Below are 22,318 nucleotides of genomic sequence, written 5' to 3'. Positions count from 1 at the left end.
GCTCTGCCCCTACTTACCTACTGGAAATTTACCTCTGTTAGTCCCTCATTGCCTGTGTCCTCGGTCTCCTAGATATGTTTATATGCATGTCTGGGAAGCTCCTCAGCACTGGTGTAAATCAGCTGATACCATTCGCTATGGGCAGGGAGGAATACGATACAAAAGTGTCACATAACTCAGAAATTCCAGTTTGTACTACTCAGTGGGGATGGCCTTTTTATGTGGAAAAGTGAGCATTTATACTCTTTGATTCTTAGAATCTCTGGATGGATAGGTGTAATTAAGACGTTCTCTCATGTGATTCTGATATACTTTTCTGTAAGAATAGAGGAAGTGGAAATGAAAGAGAAGTGTGGATATTGGGGAGGGTACCCACCCTGTATCCTATACCAAAAAAATCATTGTCATTAAAGAGGATTTATCATAAATCTGAAGTTATAACACCATGTGCCTAAATTAGTTACTCTTAGGCAGGAATTAAAGTTTGTTTAGCAGAACTCTCAGAATGGGTGTGAGAGATTTGAGGAGTAAGGCTGGGGAACCTCTGCTTATAATTTCTCTAGAGTTTTAGTTCATCCTAGTTGTATTGTGCTCTCTAATCTGGCTCCTCCAAACACCAAGTTTAATTATATACCCTTCAATTTTCTGAGATCATGTCTCAGGTGGGCTTTTATATTTTTCTCATTCCATAGGAGTAGGCGGTGTGATGATACTTTTTTTACCTTTTTTAAAAAGGATTTTCTCTTATTGTAGAGATATAGCTGTAGCTGTGTAGCCTACTGTTCCCTTAGCTCTGTTGGTCAGTGGGAAATACCAGAATCAGCTCAAAAGAGAAGAAATAGCCACAGCAGATTGGTCAGTGACCTTCCAGGTACATAAATATTTTACAGAATATGCTGATAATGAACACATCTGGTCCTTGAAGCTAAGCAGAAACAAATTTGGATTAGTTAGCATCATGTGGTGATTTACAAGGTCACTAATGGGTGAGGTGAAACCACAGAATGAGAGAACTTTTGGAGCTGGCAGGGATCTTATAAATCAGTGGCTTTCCAACTGAATTGACTAAAGCCTACAATAAGAAATACATTTTACATCATGACTCAGTGTCTATATAGGTATGTCTAACATAAAATTTTCATGCACACACACACACACACACACACACACACTAACAATACTTATACTTACTGTAGGGCAGCACTTATTCTCTATTCTGTTTTGACTCACTAATTTCATATTTCATATATGGTTGAACAGAAATTGGATCACCTTGACTAACCTTTCATTTTATAGAAGAACTGGATAGTCTTAGCAATTACGTAGATTTTACAATCTTAACAGCCAGTTAGGCTTAGAACCCAGGTCTTCTGATTCTTCTGTTCTCAATGTTAGTGATTCCTGTAATTAAATGGCATTCATTTTTTTAAATTTTATTTTATTGTTTAAAGTATTACAAATAGTAGTACATATGTCTCCTTTTTTCCCCCCATTGACCTTTCCCCGGCCTCCCCTACCCCCAGGCACATGCCCTCACCCTTCCCCCGCTCAGTGTCTTGTGTCCATTGGTTATGTTTATAGCTTTCATTTTTAATGTTTCTGTTGGACAGTGTATATGTTGGGCTACATAAGGATTGTCATTGTAACTATGTAGTAGTTTTGAATATAAATGTATATTATATTTCTATTGTTTAGATAATAATACATGCAAAGTCTGTGGGTCTCATTCCCTCTTAGTATTTGAGTAAAGAGGGAACAGGCAGATGCTCAATAATGTGAGCAATGAAATGAAAAGCTACTCCTGAGATCTAGATTTTGGGTTCCTTGATTCACAGTCAGTCTGTGCCACAGTGAGTCCCTGACCTGCACGACCTTCAGAGGAATTAACTAGGGGACACATTTTATGTGAACAGCAGGAGGCCTTTCTTCTGGAAAGGGGCTTTGAGCATTCCCGACTTTTAACTGGTCTCTTGTTAGGAGTTAGTACCCATCAGGTAATCTCTCTTGCTTAAGTGCTGCTCTGGCACTCTCTCTGAGTCAACTCTTTGGCATTTGGCGTATATCTTGAATTGCTTTCCTGGTAGATAGTATTGAGTTGTAAAGAACTCATGTGGTCCCGGCTTTGATCCAGTAAGTAACACACATTACAAAACCAATTGTTGACCAAATATTTTGCAAAGTGCTGTCATCAGACTATTAGTCTCCAGTTTATTAGTGTGTTTATTAGAAACTCAGAACCCTGAGCCCCACTGCAGATCAACCGAACTGGGCTCTCAGGGATGAGCCTGGTAATCCGAGTCTTTGACAAGTTTTCCTTCTGTGCACACACTGACTGAGGTTGTGAGTTCTAAGTGGGTGGGCATGATAACTGTTTTGCTCATCATTCTATCTCTAGCAAGTGGCACGTAGTAGACACTTAATAATTATTTGTTAAATGAATAACCTTCCTCATACTTGATTATCTTCAGTGTCTGAGGCAACAGATCAACCAACACTTTGGAAAAGCTTAGTAAGACAGTGTGTGGGTTATGGAGACTGACTGTCTCCAACATTTACCAGTTGCTCAACCTTGAGCAAGTTGTTTAATATCTCTGAGCCCAAATTTCATTATCTGATGAAATGGTGATAACACTACTACCTACAGGAATTGGTAATCCTATCTAATAAAAGAGTATTATGCAAATTAACCATCACTCTGCTACACCACAAGCCACGCCCGCCAGCCAATCAGGAGCAAATATGCAAATAAATCCAACCAAGATGGCTACAGCCACAGAGAGCAGGAGGGAGGCTTGGGTTTCCCAGGCGATGGAGGAAGCCAAGCTTTCCGCACACCCTGGCAGGCCCTGGCCTCCACTTAAGGTTACAAAGTTTCAATTATAGAAGATAAATGCATCCCAGATACCAGGGCCTCCACTTGGGTCGCCAGGGGGCCAGCCTGAAAACCACCACAGGCCCCTCGCCCAGGCCGCCCCATGCCCCAAGGGAACCCCCACCCTGATCCAGGACACCCTTCAGGGCAAACCAGCTGGCCCCCACCAATGCACTAGACCTCTATCCTATCTAATAAAAGAGTAATATGCAGATTGACCATCACTCCAACACACAAGATGGCTGTCCCTATGTGGTCAAAGATGGCTGCCCCCATGGGACACAAGATGGCCACCACAAGATGGCCAGCAGGGGAGGGCAGTTGGGAGGGACCAGGCCTGCAAGGGAGGGCAGTTGGGGGTGATCAAGCCTGCAGGGGAGGGCAGTTAGGGGTAACCAAGCCGGCAGAGGAGGGAAGTTGAGGGGGGGAACCAGGCCTGCAGGGGAGGGCAGTTAGTTGTGACCAGGCCTGCAGGGGAGGGCAGTTAGGGGCAAACAGACTGGCAGGGGAGCAGTTAGGCATCAATCAGGCTGGCAGGGGAGTGGTTAGGGGGTGATCAGGCTGGCAGGCAGAAGCAATTATGGGCAATCAGGAAGGCAAGCAGGCGAGCAGTTGGGACCCAGCAGTCCTGGATTGTGAGAGGTCAGTCAGACATCCCTTGAGGGGTCCCAGATTGGAGAGGGTGCAGGCTGGGCTGAGGGACACTCACCCCCATGCACAAATTTCATGCACCAAGCCTCTAGTAAGATTATATTAGTTAATAAATAAAAAGTGCTTAGAACAATGCCAGATTTTAAGAGCTCCTGAATATGCCATGTAATTGTTACTGTATGTTAGACACATTCTTGTGTGTTATCTGTTCTAGTTTTCCTCCTGTGTGATTGTTTTCTCAGATGAGAAAAGTGTGTCAGTGATGGTTTAGTGACTTGCCCAAATCACAAAGTCTTGCAAACATGAATCTGGATTCAAACCCAGGTATTCTGAGGAGCAGACCAGGGCTCTCTCCCAAACATCACAGCTACTCACTCCCCTTCTTGCTAGTTCTAACACCACCTCCTGTTAATGAAAATAATTGCACTGTTTTCAGAACATTGACAGAATTTGGGGAGGGGACAGAGTTTGGTTGACCTGCAGTGGGGCTCAGAGTTCTGCATTTCTAATAACACACTAATAAACCTGAGACTAATAGTTTGATGACAGCACTTTGCAAAATATTTGCTCAACATTTGGTTTCTTATATACCCAAGTAGGCCCACCCCAGTCATTTACAAGTTGCTACCTGGTAATCATTGCTGTGGTGTAAGGAAAAAAATTATATTCATTTCTCTGATTCTGAGTTTGCCAATCTCAGCTGTATTGACATTTGGGGCTAGATAAGTCTTTGTTATGGGGACTTAAATGCATGGTGACTGTCTGTGCATTTAAGAATGTTTAACTGCGTCTGTGTGCTCCACTCACCCCGTGTAGCAACCGAAAATGTCTGTAGACACCGCCAAATGTCTCCTGAGAGGCAGTATCACCCCTGATTGAATATGCTGGTTGAATTTGCTCTATCTTATTTTGTTTCCCCCTTTCAACCACTTCTATCTAACATCCTCTATTGTTTAACCTCTCATTTAATGCCTAACAGAGAGAAGCAGTGGTCCCTTTCAAAACACACTATTCCCTGGTGCCTGAAATGCCACCATTAGAAGTTAAAGGATAGCTATGAACAGCCTTAAAAGATGCAAATTTCTGGAAGGAAATTACATGTTTTCAATTATTAAAAAATTATAATGATGTAGTCTTAATGTATAATTTTTGTGGCAAAGAGATGCTCGGATAAACACAGAACATAATTATGTATTTTTCCAACAACACTTAATATAAGGCTTTATGTATAGTAGATGCTTAATAAATATTTGTTGAATAAAAGAGTGGATGAATGAATGAATGAATAGATTAAAGTAGAAGTAAAGACCTCAGGAGTAGACTGTTTTTCTAATAAATATGAGAGAAAGCATTGTTTAAAATACTATTTTTTAAACAAAAGAAGAAATCTGGATATGTTCAAATTAGTCTAAATAAATGGGAGCTAGTAGAGAGAGAGATAGAAGATGGGTAGGAATGGCATAGAGTTCCAGTTGGAAGGGTTATCTTTGCAAAGATATTTTTTCTCTGACTTTCCTTTAATTTCAGAATACAAATTATTAATGAGAGAAAGCAAAATCTTCTGCAAGTAAATGCAGATTCTAGAAGGAATGTACTGAATAAATCCTTCCATTTTATTTGTGTTTTGTGCTCGAGAAACTGGATTTATTCTCCTGCATGTGGCATTTGCAATTAAGGACTATTCAGTGTCAGCCCTCAACACCTGCTATTTGTCTTAGATTTTTACCTGGCACTATTTTCAAAGGTTCTATTTCTGACTTACAGATTTCCTTTTAGAAAGGACACAGCCGTAATTTTCAAAAGGAGAAGCTGTGCAGGCTAAAATGCAAAAGCTGGCTTGTGAATTTATGTTTTAGTTTGGAAATTCTGTGCATAACAATAAAACATCTATGGAAAAGCTCCAATTCCTGTTTTAGACGAGGACATGTCCCATTGCCACAGCATTAGCTTTTTGTCGGTTGTTGATATTTGGCAATTTTGAAAACAATATATGAGGCCAGCTACATTAAATCTGTTTGACAAGGATAAGTTACAAATGACTTTTTTAATGGATCAACTATTTGAGATGAAATGCAAATGAGGAAATGATGAGTTCAAGGGTAAACAAGACCCCTTATTCTTTGCCAACAGAAGAAATGGCTAAGCAGCAGATTTTAAGTACACTTGCTGGGCCAATTCAGGATCAGCTTAATAATGTTAAAAGCATAAAGCATAATCCTTTGTTATTGTTGTTTTTAATTTATAAGACATTGCTAGGGTTCAAGTGTAGCTTGATAGACAAGAGAACGCTTACCGCTTTCCTGCAGCCTCCAGACAGACGCAAAGTACTTCAAAACATAAACTAAACTGGAAATGACAGCAGTGGCTGTATTCACTCCCTGTGGAAGTAACTCAAGAATGTCAGCTCCAGAGTCTACTTTCCTGGGTTTCTGTCCTCTAATTGCTAGCTCTTTGATCTGTAATGCACAGCTAATAATGGTATCTAATTTATGAAACTTCGGTGTAGATGGAATAAGGTAGTCCATGTAAAGACTAAACACAGCGCCTCAGAATAAGCCATTAGTAAATGCCTGCTATCATTATTCTTTCTTTTGATTACTGGAAGTAAAAATTATGGAAGTGCAACCCATGCAATGGAAGGAAAGTCAGAAAGTATTCTTAGCTCTAATTTTATTTCAGAAAGCCTGCCTTGATCAATTTCTGAGATTTAACAAGCAAGCAAGCAAGCAAGCAAACAAAGCAAGCAGCAGCAATAGCAACAAGAACAGTAATTTAAGAGCTAAAGGCTAGACAGGCGATAGTCCATCTAGCTGCAAGCTAGGCTCTCTAATAGTGGGAAGCTTTGTCCACCACAGGACACCCTGTGCTGACAAAATGTATGGTTCAGAGTTTGTCACGATCTCTGCCTGAGCCACTTTCACACTCTGATTCCATTCCTTGTACTGCAGAGCCCTGTGGGTAGGAGTGGTCCTGGTGATAATGTTAATCACTTGGTTGTTATTAACTGGAAATGAGTAAAGGAAAAGTAGGTAATATAGGCATGCCCTTTATAGAGCTTTGCCAGGAAGCTGCAGTTAACATTCTTCAAGTCTGTTCCCCGAATATCACTGTGGGAAGGGACTGGACAATGGACACATGCCCAGTAAGGTCTGAGTAATGTAGGGAGGTGCTTTTCTGGCAGTCGCACCTGAGAACAGGGAATTGACCAAAATAGGTGTGGAGGGGTGGCCACTATAAATGTGGGAAGATTTGATATTTAAACGCCTGAACAATGGGATCTCTCTCTCTCTCTTGCCCTTTCACTCTTTTCCTCCTTTCTCTCTTGGGACTCCTGTTGTAGGGTGCACACTCCCCTATATTCATCCATATGGCTCAGGGTCATTTGGGACCCACACAATGGACTTATGGACTTAATCTAGATTGATGCTACATCGGACCCAGCTCCACCATGGAATGGAAACTCTGGACACTGGCCCTGCTTTTGGCTCTGCAGAGCCCCAGCTACGTATTTTCTAGGACTAGTTTAAAAACAATGGGACTTTGCAAAACTGAGGGGCATAACTCTTTGCAGATAAACACCATTCTTCTCCTGTTCGAGTCTTAGACAATTTCTTTTCTGAAGATATTGCAAGATGGAGAAATCCCACCAATCCAATCCTCTGGCAACACTGGTGCCTAGAAAAGAACAGGGGCAATGCCTCTTAGATTAGACATGGCAACCTATGGAAGTGGTGGGAGAAGGGTATACAGTTGGGGTGAATTTTTGGTGACTAATATATTGTTTGATTCTAATGTGGAGCTGGCAGACATATCTGGACTTGCATCATGTTCAAAGCTAAGCAATATCACATTGTTGGCTGCCAATAAATAGGAGCTGTCAGGAGAAAAATGGAAGAAAGCTGTTGCTGTCCTGAGCTGCTGATAATTCTGTTAGCCATTGTGAGAAGAGAATAAGCTGGGTGTCAGCGGTTCTGGCTTCTAGCCTTGAGTTCAGGTACAAGCCAGGTGATGTTGAGAAAGTCACACTCTTTCTGGACCTCAGCTTCCTCATGTGTAAAATGAATGCTTCTGCCTGGGTTGTCTCTATGCTTCCTTCTCAGCCACAATTTCATAATTTGAATGGAAGTAATTAATATACAAGCACATGGGAAGGTAGAGTGGAAATAAGGAAAATAAAGGGGATGAGAGAATCTAAAAGGAATGGAAGACATGGAGAAAAGAGAGAGAAGAAAGAAGGCAAAGGCAAGTTACCACATCAGACACTTGCTGTTAGGGGAAAAGCAAAATAAATTAGAAAGTTTAGATAGATATTTGGAGATTGCTTGAGGAAACCAGAGGGGGGTTGTGAGTGGAGGGAGTGATGTTAAAGGAAAGAGAAAGCAATCAAAAGGGAGGACGAGGCATTCACCTCTCCTGCACAGCTTGGCTCACCAAGCCCTGGACTCAGGGACCCCTCTGCTCTAGGCAGGTGCTGCTGTATCCAAACAGAGTGAAAAAAAAGTAGGCTCTTTTCTCTGGCACCTCTAGTAAGTGTTCAGAATGGTGTTCATCCTGGCGGAGTCTAATAGTCTCAGGAGTCACTATGCAGACATCATAATGATGTTCACAGTTCAGCTGCAGTTTGCCTTGGCTGCCTTTAACTCAGAATTCTCAGGGAGAATGGGAAATACAAATACTTTGAATTCCTTATTTAGGTCTGAATGTGCATCATGATGGATAAGTCAGCTCATTTAGGGACCTTCAATAAGGCAAGATTTTATTGTTCCAAAACTCTATGGGATATCTCAGCCAATGTCTCTACATTTCACAACTTTAAGAACTAACAAGAAATAAAAATAGTAACAGGTTCTCAGAAGGAATAAGATCTGCAATATTGAGTTGACATTTATACAATATCAGACACTGGGTCACTGGAAAACTTGTGTTGCTGTGAAGTAAAGTGTCTCTATTCTTACCCTGTTAGTAATACTGATGCTTGGTGTCCAGATGTACAAATTTCAAACTTCCTAACTGCTAGAATCTTAAGCAGCTTCTACTATTTCTTAGTTTTTATTTTTTCTAATATATTCTTACATGTTAATTTTCACTAATTTCTCAGTGAAAGGAAGCCTTGTTACAAATGGCATGGATTAAGGAATTGGTCCAAGTGTGAAGACTGACAACGAGAGTGACTAACCAGACATGGGTCAAGGTTGCTTTCATGCTTTTTAACAACTAAGATCTCAAGAGTAATGCACTGATGCCTCCTACTTCTCAAGAAGTGTACAAATTGCAGTGGTCACTGGTGCTTGAACTAGTGGGAGATTCTCAGTGGAAGGAGCTCAGAGCCTTGTTTAAAAACTGAGCAGGGCATAGCACTGTATCGGTATCCAAGAGCTTGTCTCTTCTAAGACTCAGGTTCTTTGATTGCCAATTCTTCTGTGTCTGGGATCTCTTCTTACAAATCACTGGTCAAAGTAAACTTCTCGGACCTACCATATGGTGATGACCCTTAGAGATAGTTTTATAAATTTCTGTTATATTACATTGGCTGCCTGGAAATGTTTTAACTACTCAGTTGACAAGTAAGATTACTTTTATTCACTAAATAAAAAAAGTCAAAGAAATGATTTTTATATCATAGTTTAACCACCTAAAAGCGCATAATTTAGACATATTCCTTTTGATGAATTATATATCCCATTGTGAAGACAGAATTTGCTAGCATGTACAAATTCTATTTGTAAAAATCACATATGGCCTAAGTTCCTAGAAACTGAGGCATCAGGAAATTCATTTCTAAGTTCAGGTAGTTTTTTTAAAATAATTTTTTATTAAAAATTTTAATGTTGACTTTATTTCAGACTTCTCCTATCACACCCTCCCCCCAAGCTCCAGTACTTTTGAAGATGCCATAGCTACCATTACTGACAAGTTATCTTTATGGTAGATTTTTGTTTCCCAACTTCACTCTCACTCTGTAATAAACTATACATTTTCAGCCTTTGCATTGCCTCCCAGTAGAGTAGGTGGGGTATGCATCTCCACCCCACTGACTTCAGAGTTGGTGATGTGACTTTTTGGCCGATAGAATATTGGCAGATGTTATATAAACTGAGATTCAAAATATGTTTGCATGGTTAGGTGTGGTTTCTTGTCCTTCTGCCACCTAGATGAGAAGACCATGCTCTGGGAAGCCACTGGTCCCAGGATAAGAGGCTTGTGTAGCAGACTTGGTACTGAACTTAACTTGCAACCTGAGGCAGATCTATTCTGAACAATGTGAAGACCCGAGAGAGACATACAGGTTTGTTGTTGCTAGCCTGAGATTTTGAAGGTTGTGTGTTAGTATTACTGTGGCAGAACTCTGGCTAGTATACCTAGAACATAATTTTCCTTTGTGAATTCATCTTTCTATGAGGTTTATAAATAATAATGAATGTATCTAAAGAGATGTGGTTATCTCTGCAAGATCTCAATAAACCCAAGCTTTTGGAGGTAAGATTTGTGTTTCTTTTGGAAGTATCCCTCTGTTGAGGTGACCTTCAAAGAAAAAGCAAGAACGATTATTGGAACTAATCCTTCCTTTTCCTCACACACACAAAATGTTTTAATGATATATTCAGTCCTGAGATAGTGCCTGACATATTGATTTAGAAATACAGTGTAAGTTTAGTTACGTTAGATACCTGAGTTCTAAGAATGTGGAAATATGGAGTAACATTTTAATCCTTTTTCAGGAGTAACAAGACCGATTTAGCGAATCTAATGCAATTTCTGACCCCAAAACACCTTGCTGCTTCCATACCATATCTGCATCCCTCCAGCAGACATTGTTACACTTCTTTTAGCTAAGGACACTGACCACACTGGCAGGGTCAGCTCAATCCGGTTCATGGGACAGCCCTGGCAAATTCTGGCCATATGTTAACCACCTCCGGCTTCAACCAGCAGGTGGGGCTATAGAGTTAGTCATACTCCAACTGAGCCAACTCTCATTTGCTACCAAATGACTTTTTTCCAATAACCACCTTTCAGTTGACTGAACTCTGATGGCCCAGTAACTAGGCTGTGTTTGGCTGAACCTTTTGGTTTCCATATGGGATTTGACTACCTTCCTGTCTAGTTACCTTGATTGGAACTATGTTATTTTCCCTAGTTTTTCAAACCCTCTTTTGCCCAGGAACCGAACTCTCTTCTCATACCTACAGATAGATATAGTCTACTCTGTATGCATTTAACATCACAACTAGAACCCTATCCACCTGACTTTTAGCACTGCCCCATGGTTATGCCTGTGCATGAGCTGGGTTTCTCTACATTTGAGACTAGCCCTCCTCCCATCTAAGTGAGTTTCTTGGTTACACCGTGGGTTACTGTTTGCCACTGTTGGATGTTAGTCCTTCACCAGAATTGGTTATTACCTGCACCAATATCAGTCTGCTTCCTCTAGTTCGTGGCTTTATTCTCTCACTCAGCAAATTCAAATTGCTGACATTCCTCTTGATGCATGTTTAGAGAATATAACTTTTCCAGGCCTAATTAAGCATTTACTTTATTCCTTGACCTAATTTTAATTTAAAAATCCTCTCATGCTTTGCTAAGACCACCATGACAAAATAACAGACTGTGTGACTTAAACAACAGAAATCTATTTTCTCACAATTCTGGAGGCTAGAGGTAAAAAATAAAGGTGTTGGCATAGTTAGTTTCTTCTGAGGCCTCTGTTATTGTTGTGCAGATGGCTGCCTTCTCACTGTGTCCTCATATGTTTGTTCTTCTACCTGTGTATTCTGTGTCCTAATCTCCCATCCTTATATGGACACTAGTCAAACTGGAGTCAGGCCTACCTTAATGATTCTATTGTACTTTAATTGCCCTTTTGAAAGTCCTATCTCCAAATAAAGTCCTATTTAGAAGAACTGAGACTTCAACATATTAATTTTGGAGACACACAATTCAGTCCATCACCCCTCATTTTCCCAAATGAAAATAATTTTTACTTTTTTGGTATTTGATTAAGTCAGATTTGTATTGAAGCATTGTACTTGAACTTCAAATAATGGTCATGTGATATGTAGTCTAATCTTTGTTCTTTAGGATGCTAACAAGAAGAGGAACCTTAAGATGAATATAGTGTCCTAGCTACTAAATTTGAAAAACTTACAGAATTGTTACAATCAGATTACCATTGCATAGCAAATATATAGGCAAAACCACCCAGTAAGTAGTGATTTAAATTATGTGTGGTATTCATTGCTAGGCAATTCAGAAATGGATGGAGAGGAAAGAGTACAGTGATAAATGTAGTGTGACTGGACAGAGTCTCTTAGCAACAGCATTAATTAAGAGGGAATCTATCAGAGCTTTGTAACTCTCCTCAGGCCTCTGACTCATCTCCAGGCTGTGACTGTGAGTCTCCAGGATGTGAATCAATCTACACCTATGCCTCCACATTTGCTTGGAGTTTCACTCTCTCACACTCCCTGTGTACCTTGCTTTATTACCCTCTTTTTTCTAAATTCTCAGATTCTTTATCTTTCTAAACATCTTCCCATCCATTTTATACATGATGAAGTCTTGCTCAAATATCAATTTTGCTGCATAAAAATCCACTCAAAATTCAGTGACTTAAAACAACACCATTCATTTAGTTCACGAGTCTATGGCTCAGTGCTCTAGACTGGGTTTGGCTGAGAAATTCTCTGGTGGCAAATGGACTCACTCACAAATGTCTGGTAATAGGTTGGGGAAACCCCTTTTCATCCCTCAGTTTTTTGCTATCTGGTGTCCAGGCTCCAAACTTCCTCAATTCTAAATAAACTGATGACAATGACCTAGTTAACTACTAAAACCAATGGAGAATTTTCAGATCTGATCTTACTTGACTGCACTTCAGCTTTGGTACTAATGATGACCATTGTCTTCATGAATAAAATTCCCCCATTGGCTTCCAAGAGTTCTTTACTTCCTTAATTTTATTTATTTCTTCTTTTAGTTTCCTCTTACTTATTTGACTTTTCTCATAGTACTAGTACTTCCAGGTTTCCATACTGAAGCATGTCTCACTCTGTCCTGTCCCCCTAAGAAGTTGTATTCATTCCCATACTGTCAGTTGCCAGCTCTACTATCTGAAGCAGAGAGGATGAGAATAGAAGGTACAATGAAAATTCCATTATGAGGACTGGTAGATAAATTATGTCTTACTTAACCCAGTTTACAGAACCATAGTTTAAGGGGGATGCAAGGTAGATAAGCTGGAGAAAGGAGTACAAAGAGGTCACCAGTAAAAGAGAAAGGCCAAAGACAGATCTTGAACATATGAGAAAAGACCCCGAGATTAGAGAGGTTGGGATAAATAGAAAAGGACACTACAGGAAGGCAGATAGGTGGGATGGGTAGAGGGTGTAGAATGTGTGTGAATGACAGGGACAGGCATTGTTCCTTATGGCTGGTATTGACAGATGTGTTCTATATTGCATGGAGGACTAGTTTTATTTAAAAGGCTAAAGATGTATTTATTCAAAACTTATTTATTAAGCATTTACTCTATTCCAGGCTCTGTTTTAGGAACTTGGATTAAGTCAGTAAACAAAAGAGGAAAAAAAATTCTGTGTTATTATAAAGTTTACATTAGAGATGGGAGAAGGGGAAAGACCACGAGCCGTTAACATAATAAAAAATGAAAATATATTAAAAGGTGATAACAACTGTGGAAAAATAGTATGCAAAATTAGTAAGGGGAATCGGTATGCAGGAATATGTTAAAACTTAAAGGGTGATTGAGATTGCCTCATTGAGAAGGCAACATTTCAACAAAGAGCCATGGATGTGTTGGAGAAGAGCTCCCCAGACAGAGGGAAGAGCTAGTACAAATGCCTTAGGCCTAAGGCCTCAAGGGGTTGGAAAATAAAACTAGACAGCATCACAGCACCCAGAGTACCTACAAATCACATAGAAAGGCACCTGAAGCTCCCATGTACCACAGGAGGGCAAAGGTGAGTTGGCAGTCTGCTGGGGGCCAGGAGAAAGCTTGAGGTTGAAAGGAAAGACAACAGCCCCCCACACATACCACCAGAGGCCCTGCCGAGGTTAATGGTGTACATGCAGTGGGGACAGAGTCTGGCTGCCATGACTAAAGGTGCGGGCAGCTAAGCCTCAGTGTGATCCAGGAAGGGCAAAGGCCAGACCCAGTCTCCTTCACAGGATGACATGTAAGCCCTTTAATAACTTAAATTATCTTCAGGGACAAGGGGTTAAAACGAAACCCTGACTTTGACCGAGTATTTGCCCCTGAAGAACTGAATTTTAAATCAAAGGGAAATGGAGTGATCTCGAACTGGAAACATCATGGGGTTTTTTCTTTTTTCTTTTTGAATAAAATTGTAGCTTGAAAGCCAACTTAAATTGAGTCATACTTTTAGACACATGAGAAATGTATACTTGCCATGTGAATGGTTTATATAAAGATGAAGGGAAGAGAAACCAAGAGTTAATTGAGAAAGTTATTTCAATTTTTAATCCTTGAAGATTACATATCAGCTTGTTGACAGTATCATACTTGTTCATCTATCTGCTATTTATCAAGTATTTATTGGCTACCTCCCACATATAAACACTCTGTCTTGAATTACAAGTGAATTATGCAGCTTTGCAAGACACTAACCTTGTTTTCAAGTGCTGATAAGGTATAATATAAGTATTTTTGTTATTGAAAACATATTAAAGGGTCTTTGAAAATTTGCTTCCAGAGGGGCAGAGTTAGATTTGAAGGTAAACACAATTTTTTGAGAAATTTATGAAAAATTGAGTGAAAAGTACAGAGCGTTCCCATAAATCCCCTCATCTAACCCCCCACTTGTCCTGTTATTAACAATTTGTGTTAGAGTGGCATATAGTTGTTGTTTTTTTACAGTTTATGAGCCAATATTGATACATGATTGAACTAAAGCCCATGGGGGGAGGGTCACTCTGTGTTACACATTCTATAAAGTTTGACAGATGCATGATGACAAGTTTCCACCATGATAGTATCATACAGAGTAGTTTCCCTGCCCTAAAAGTCCTCCGTGCTCTGACTATTCATCCTGCCCTCCCCTTAACCTCTGGCAACCACTGCTCTTTTTATCATCTCCATAGCTTTGCCTTTTCTACAATGTCATATAGTTGGGATCATACAGCCTGTAGCCTTTTCAGATTGACTTCTTTCACTTAGGAATATGCATTTAAGTTTCCTTATATCTTTTTGTGGTTTGATAGCTCATTTATTTTCATTGCCAAATAATTTTATATCGTATGAATGTACCACAGTTTGTTTATCAATTCACCTCCTGAAAGACATCTTTTACACATTTTTAAATTGGTCTTCTGGTCTGTGACTGAATCTTCTTTTTTTCTTTTCTTACTTAAATTTGGTCCTCCTATATTTTAACTGGAGAAGCACTGATGATACAATCTTGTATTAAAACTTGTTTGACGGCAAGTGACAGAAACCCAAATTGAATCAATTTAAGCAAATAGCTTATTTTACTCCAAGGGTACTGTGATAATGCATGGAGCCTGAAGACAGGAAAAAGGGTGACCTTGGGAACAAGGAGAACTCCTATGAGACATCTCATTTTGATTGTGAAAGCAGATTATGCACATACATATCTATAAATTGATCTATCTACATATACATATAAATGTATGCCCATGTGCATAGGTAACAGATTCTTTTCAGATTGGTTTTTAACAATCTATAACTTTGGCTGATGGAGGGAATCTAGTCTGATTTTCTCTTTTTGGTACCAAATCCAGATTCCTAAGACGACCCCCCCATTGATTCAACCTGAGGCCCTCCTCTGGGTCATGCTATTGAAGCAGGGTCAAGAGAAAAACTCTTGTTCTTGTAGTTACCACGTGAAAGGGTTGATTGGGGTGAGAGGATGGACTATTGTATGTGGTCAAAAGAAAATAGTATGTCTAAAACAATTATGAAGTTTGAAAAACTGCTATTTTTATCCTGAAGGTATATATTACATCCAGTATCAGAACAGCATCTGCTGCAGAAAATAGCTTTACTTAATGTGTTTTTGAGAATCAATAATTCAGAGTACATGTTTGTTCTTTCTTTAGCTTGCTGCTGAAAACAACAAACTATTCAATATTCTTTGGACAAACTTAACTGCCTTCGATGTAAATTTCTGCCTTGGTTTTTCCACAGTTAATTTATGGAGTTGTCATTATAGTCATTTTGGAATGAGTGAAACACAACAAAGATAACCTACTCATATTTCATCTTAAATTGTTAGTAGCATTCACCAACTTATTAATTTAGCAGTTATGACAAAAAGCATACATATACTGTGGTTTTGTTTTTCAACACAGAAGGTACGTAACAGTAGTCATTAGTTATCTATTTATTATTATTCATCTATTAATTCAACTAGAATTTACTGTGAACTGTCTGTGAATATTTTACTAGTTTGAACTCCCTGAGGCATGGCCCCTGTCTTTTGTTTTATCTTTAATATATACTACTGCACTTGTCCTAGAGTAAGGACACAATCCATATTCATTTATTTGAACTGAATTGGGTTTATTGCTGCTGGCAAATTAGAGATGATTAAAAGGTCCCTGTGCCCAGGTAACTATGGGGTGGTGGTTATTTAGGGAAAGTAATTAACACATGACAGTGATGTGCTCTCTTTAATTGAGCACCTACTATATTCTAAGTACTTTCATATATAGCACATTTACAACTCACAACAATCCTATGCATGTATGTGTCAGAGCAGAAAAGTTTAAGATTCTTGTCCAATGATATCTATGTAATAAGTGTCATAACAGATTTAAAACCACATCCTAATAATTTTGTGTTTAAATTCATTGCTGGCTTACATGGTGAGTTTGGTTGGCTTGTTTATGTTCTTCATTTAAAAGAGTTTCTCTTTCTTTATATACAGTCATAAAAGTAATACTATTGATTTTCAATAATGCATATGACCTGTTTTTTCAGTGGGAATATGAGACTCATTAAAATGTTCAAGCTGTCTTGTTTGTGACCAATAGCAGACATTTCAATATCAAGGCCAAGGGTTCCTTAATTAGCAACCTCTTTCTTTGTGTGACACTAAATGGTTCTATATAGGTTTGGGGTCAGTGATTTGGCATCATTAATGCCATGCTTTAGTCAACTGAGCCCTAACACATTATAAACTCATTATTCCCTACAGCATCTTTTTGATTTGTATAACCATCAGCTTCCAGATTTGGGTATTCCTTCCTATTAATAATTAGACTCTGGAAACTCAAATGCCAAATTTTAAAAAAAATATATATATATTCTTATATTAAATTATATATTAAAGACATTTAATGTGTTTATATACGTTCTCCTTAAAAGCATATTTAGTTAGCAAAGCAATATGACCTTGCGGTTGAGAAGGGTTTTCTTACTCAAGAAGGGCTTTGGATAAATTCATTCTACAAGCAGGAAGAACCTGAGGCATCTGTGACTAGATTAAGGCAGAACCTTTATCATTCTCCTTTGTCAAAATATCTCTTTATCACTCAAAGATGTGAGCACTAACAGGACGTGGGTGCTGAGTAATCACTCCCTTTGTTCCCTGCAATCACCACTATTCACTCCCACACTAGCAAAGACAGATTTTTCTTAATAGAGAAGCCTGAAGCTAAATTTATCCCCAAACTATTGCCCAAAGTAGATTGAAAATCAAGAGCTCAAATGAGGTGGTATAAGGCAAGAGAAAAGATTGGGTATCCTTATAGATCAGCTTCTCAGAAGGTAAATATTTTGAGACATCACCCAATATCTCTTAAATGGCACTGACACAAAGCACCACTAAAGGTCTGTTCAACAACAGCCAGGCTTTTTGAATCAAGTACATAATTCATGATGTCACAAGATTAAGAGTAATCTTCATTCTTAGAAAATTAAGTTAACTTTGCATACTAATATCTACTTGCTTTGGTTAAGGATTTTGAAGTGTTGTACCTTTAACCTGACAGAGGCATTGCAATTCTAATGCAATTGTCAAATTGTAGTGTGAAAAATTCAAGTGTTAGTATAAGTGAGTCTGGAAAAAAAAAAAGTAAACTTGAGATTTTTATTATAATTAGTATGCCTAATATTTGAGATAGTTTAAGTCTTTTCTAATAGAGAATAGAAAGATTATTTGTTATAGTAATATATAGAAATGTTTAAAAATGCCTAAAAATGTTAAAAAGGTTTTAAAAGTTTTGAGTTAACTTTCTTGAAACTTAAAGTGTGATATTAAGGACACATTCCCCACTGCCCTGAAGCATGTGTACCCCATAAATAAGGATTTGAACTTCAATTACTGACTTAGAAGTGACTTGCTAAGATAAGCATATGTGTGAGTGATGTACTCTCCCTAGATAACCACATGTAGACCCTCGCCCTGTTTGAGATTAACATGTGTGCATTGACATAATTTATTGATGGCCACCTGAACTGCTGCGGGTATGAAACAGGCTTTAAAAATGGGTCCTGACCAGCCAACAGTGCTCGCCTGTCAAGACAGCCACAAAGGCACGTCCTTTTGTCAGTCCAGCAAGCGACGCTGCTCCAGGCTCCTCTCCCTGCCAGACGACAGAAGAACGGCTAGTACCTCCCGACTAAGATGCGACCGAGCTTTAGGGTGAGGAACCCAGGCCCTCAGCATCTGGACCGGACCAGCCCAGCTGTCGGACCCTAGAGGACAGCACCACCGGGATCCCATCAAGCCTGTACCCACAGAATCAGGAACTTTTGTGAGTAATAAAGTGCTGTGTGATTTGCAATTGCATATGTTTCATGTGGTGTAATTCCTCCGGCAGTTAATTGAATCATTTTGCACATGCTTAAAATTGAAATTAAAGCTTCTGGTCTTTCCGGTCCTAGGCCTGCCCTTGGTCCTGCTTGCGTAGAGTAGCCTTTTCTCTAACAACTACTTGAATGTTCCAACACCTGCACGGTTAAAGTTTATCTCAAGGGACACCTTAGATAAACACCCCAGATCCTTTGTGGGGATCTACTTGGGACATTTTTACAAGTTGAAAGTTTTTTAAAGTAAATTAATGGAAAAGTGAAAGGGATAGTATTCTAAAAAGAGCAGGAATACATTGAGAAGTTTCATAAAGGGAAAGCCCATTAAATATTCACTTTTCTTTACAGTCATGTTTATATCATTTCAGTCTTTAAAATAAAAACTAAATGTGCAAAGGTTAAAAAAGACTAAAAATATATCCTATCTAATAATAGACAAATATGCAAATTGACCATACCTCCAACACACCCAGAAGCCACGCCCACAAGCCACGCCTGCCATCCAATCAGAGCGAGTATGCAAATTAACCCAAACCAAGATGGCTACAGCCACAGAGAGCAAGGTTTCCTAGGTAACAGAGGAAGCCAAGCTTTCTGCCAGCCATTGCAGGCCTAAGCCTCCACTCAAGCTACAAAGTTTCAATTATAGAAGGTAAACAAATTCAAACAAAGGGCGGCAGAATGGAGCTTGAGAGAGCAGGCCAGGGTTGCCGCCGGCAACAGGGGAAGCAAAGCTTTCCACACACCCTGGCCGGGCCCACCCGCTTAAGGCAACAAAGTTTCAATTATAACCCCAACACAAATGGCTGTGGGCCTCAGAGGGAGCCCCAGGCTTGGCTCTGCTCCAGGCTACAAAGTTTCAATTGTAGAAGGAAAATAAATTCCAGATACCAGGGCCTCTGCTTGCATTGCTAGGGGGCATGGCCCGCCTGCAAACCACCACAGGCCCCTCGCTCAGGCCGCCCCATGCCCCAAGGGAACCCCCATCCTTTTCCGGGACACCCTTCAGGGCAAACCAGCTGGCCCCGACCCCTGCACCAGGCCTCTATCCTATCTAATAAAAGAGTACTATGCAGATTGATCATCACTGCAACACACAATATAGCTGCCCCCATGTGGTCAAAGATCCTGCCCCTATGTGGACACAAGATGGCCACCACAAGATGGCCAGCAGGAGAGGGCAGTTGGGAGGCACCTGGCATGCAAGGGAGGGCAGTTGAGAGGGACCAAGCCTGCAAGGGAGGGCAGTTGGAGGTGATCAACCCTGCAGGAGAGGGCAGTTAGGGGTGACCAGGCCGGCAGAGGAGGGAAGTTGGGGGCAAACAGGCTGGCAGCAGAGAGGTTAGGGGGTGATCAGGCTGGCAGGCAGAAGCGGTTAGGGGCAATCAGGAAGGCAGGCAGGCAAGCAGTTGGGAGCCAGCAGTCCTGGATTGTGAGAGGGATGTCCGACTGCCCGTTTAGGCCCGATCCCTGGGATCGGGCCTAAACGGGCAGTCAGACATCCCTTGAGGGGTCCCAGATTGGAGAGGGTACAGGCTGGGCTGAGGGACAACCCCCCTCCGTGCACGAATTTCGTGCACCGGGCCTCTAGTTTTCATATAAGAAGACAATTTATTTTCATTCAAAAGTAATCATTCCTGAATATATCCTCATATGACATGCACTTATAAAAAGAAATTAATTTTTTATCACTTTGGGAGATTTTTAAACTAAGAGACTTTACAGTCCTCTCATCTCTATGTTTTGCTAATGCTTTCTCTATGGCCTTGATCATGGTCCCCCCCACCTCAACCACCACCTTCCACCATACCTGTCCTTCAGTCTTCCTTTGCATCTAAGTGTTCCTGGCACTGGGTTGAGATATTCTACAGGCCAGGCTGAAAAATTTTCTAGAACATCAACTTTTTAAATAGCATTTCCATAGATGACAGGATATGGCCACCCTGAAGAGAGGTAGACATTAAATAACTATTCAACAAATACTTAACTCAAATTACTGTTCCCTTACATAAATCTGGAAAAGTACTCCATGTACTCACCACCCCCCTGCCTGCAAAATAAAAGTCAAACACTGTTAGGCATGTGTCCACGTACTTTCATGGATAATCTTGCTATAATTATAGCAAGTCACTATTTTGCTGTACATCCTCTGAGAGGAGGGAAGCAATTATTTATATGAAGCCTCACCTTATAAACCTTTGTAATCTGAAATACACATATAGTCATTGTTTATTCTTTCATTCAACAGTCAGCCATTGAGTGTTCCAGGCACAACAACAAATGGTAGGATCATTGTCCGAGGAAGGAGGGGTCTTATCCGAGGTGTCCCTTAGGATAAACTTAACCATGCAGGTGTTCGGACATTAAATAGTTGCCAGCAAAGAGACTACTCTGAGCCTCACTTATTGAATTAATAAGTGAGTGATAATACATATTCCTCGGCAGGACCGAGGGCAGGCGTTAATATCTGACCTTATAATTAAAACACGTGAGTAATTTTATAGAGACTGCCGGAGGAATGATTCCACACAAAATTATGCAGTTGCAAATCACACAGCACACTTTATTACTCACATACAGGTTCCTGGTGCTGTGGGTACAGGCTTAGTTTTGGGTCCCAGGACTGTAGCATCCTCTCAAAGCAGCGTTCGGCGCCGTCGGTGGCTGGAGGAGTCAGGTCAGGTCTGGTCTGGTCTGCAGGGACAGCGTCCCCGTGCGGGCCTCTGCGATAGGTACGCGGGTACCCTTCGTGGGTGGACCCGAGGCTCCGCAGGAGCGGGAGCGGGACAGCACCCAGACCAGGGGCCATCAGCAATTCCAAAGGCAATCCAGGGATCAGCCACTAGTGCAGTGCTGGGATCAGAGCCGCGATGGCAGCGCGTCCAGCGATCAAGCAATGATCAACTTGAATGGTGTTTGGCGACCCTTTAAATAGCCTGTAGTACCCACAGCAGTCCAGGGGGGGAGTAGGGAAAATCTGGTCAACAGAATGCATAACAAGATCTCAAGCTTAACATTAGTTCCAATGGGCATATCAGTAAACAAACTCGTAAACACACTCTGTTTCACTCTCAGGGGGAGGAGTACAGGTGGTTATCAGGATTGCAGTCCTGTCAGCTGCTTCATGTCAATTCCTAAGTCACACAGAGTAAAATGATTTTTAACTAAGTTCTAACAGTATTTCTAATTTCTAACTAAAATCAAACAACGTTTCTACTTTAACAATCATAAAGACAGTTAAGGAGTAAGACATGGTTTCTTCCCTGTCAGAGACATCAGTCTAGGCGCAGTGATGGGCAACCTTTTGAGCTTGGTGTGTCAGACTTCGCCAAAAAACTGAGCATACCTTGGGTAGTGTGTCACTTTGAGGAAAAAACTAACTCCAAGACTCTAGTCGCAAATGTTTCATCCTCAGGAGCAGCAAATGTTTCATCCTCGGCATGCGGCCGCGTGTCATCAGAAATGGCTATGTGTGTCAGTGCTGACACGCGTGTCATAGGTTCGCCATCACTGGTCTAGGGGAAATGTCAGAATTAAGAAACAACAGCTATCACAGCTAATGGGGGATTAAACATACCAAATTGCACATCGCTGTTGCTTTGGACTAAATGTATTACCCCAAATTCATATTTTGAAGTATAAATTCCCCCATATGCTGGTATTGGAGGTGGGACCTCTGAGAGATAATTAAGGCATGAGGGATGAATGGGATTAGTGCCCTTCTGAGAAGAGGCAGAAGAGAGATGGTCTCTCTGCTGTGTGAGAGTGCAATGAGAAAATGGACATCAGCAACTATAAAGAAGGCTCTCACCGAACACAGGAAATGCCGGTGTCTTAATCTTGGATTTTCTGGTCTCTCCAAACTGTGAGAAATGAATTTCTATTTTTTAAGCCACCCAGACTATGGTACTCTTGATATAGCAGCCCTAACTGATTATGACAGCCATACTGCTAGGACTCTTCTCCGTAGTTCCTTTACACAT

This window comes from Eptesicus fuscus, chromosome 2 (genome assembly GCF_027574615.1).
Source record: "Eptesicus fuscus isolate TK198812 chromosome 2, DD_ASM_mEF_20220401, whole genome shotgun sequence".
In the NCBI taxonomy this organism is placed as follows: Eukaryota; Metazoa; Chordata; class Mammalia; order Chiroptera; family Vespertilionidae; genus Eptesicus; species Eptesicus fuscus.
This window is presented reverse-complemented; position numbering follows the sequence as displayed.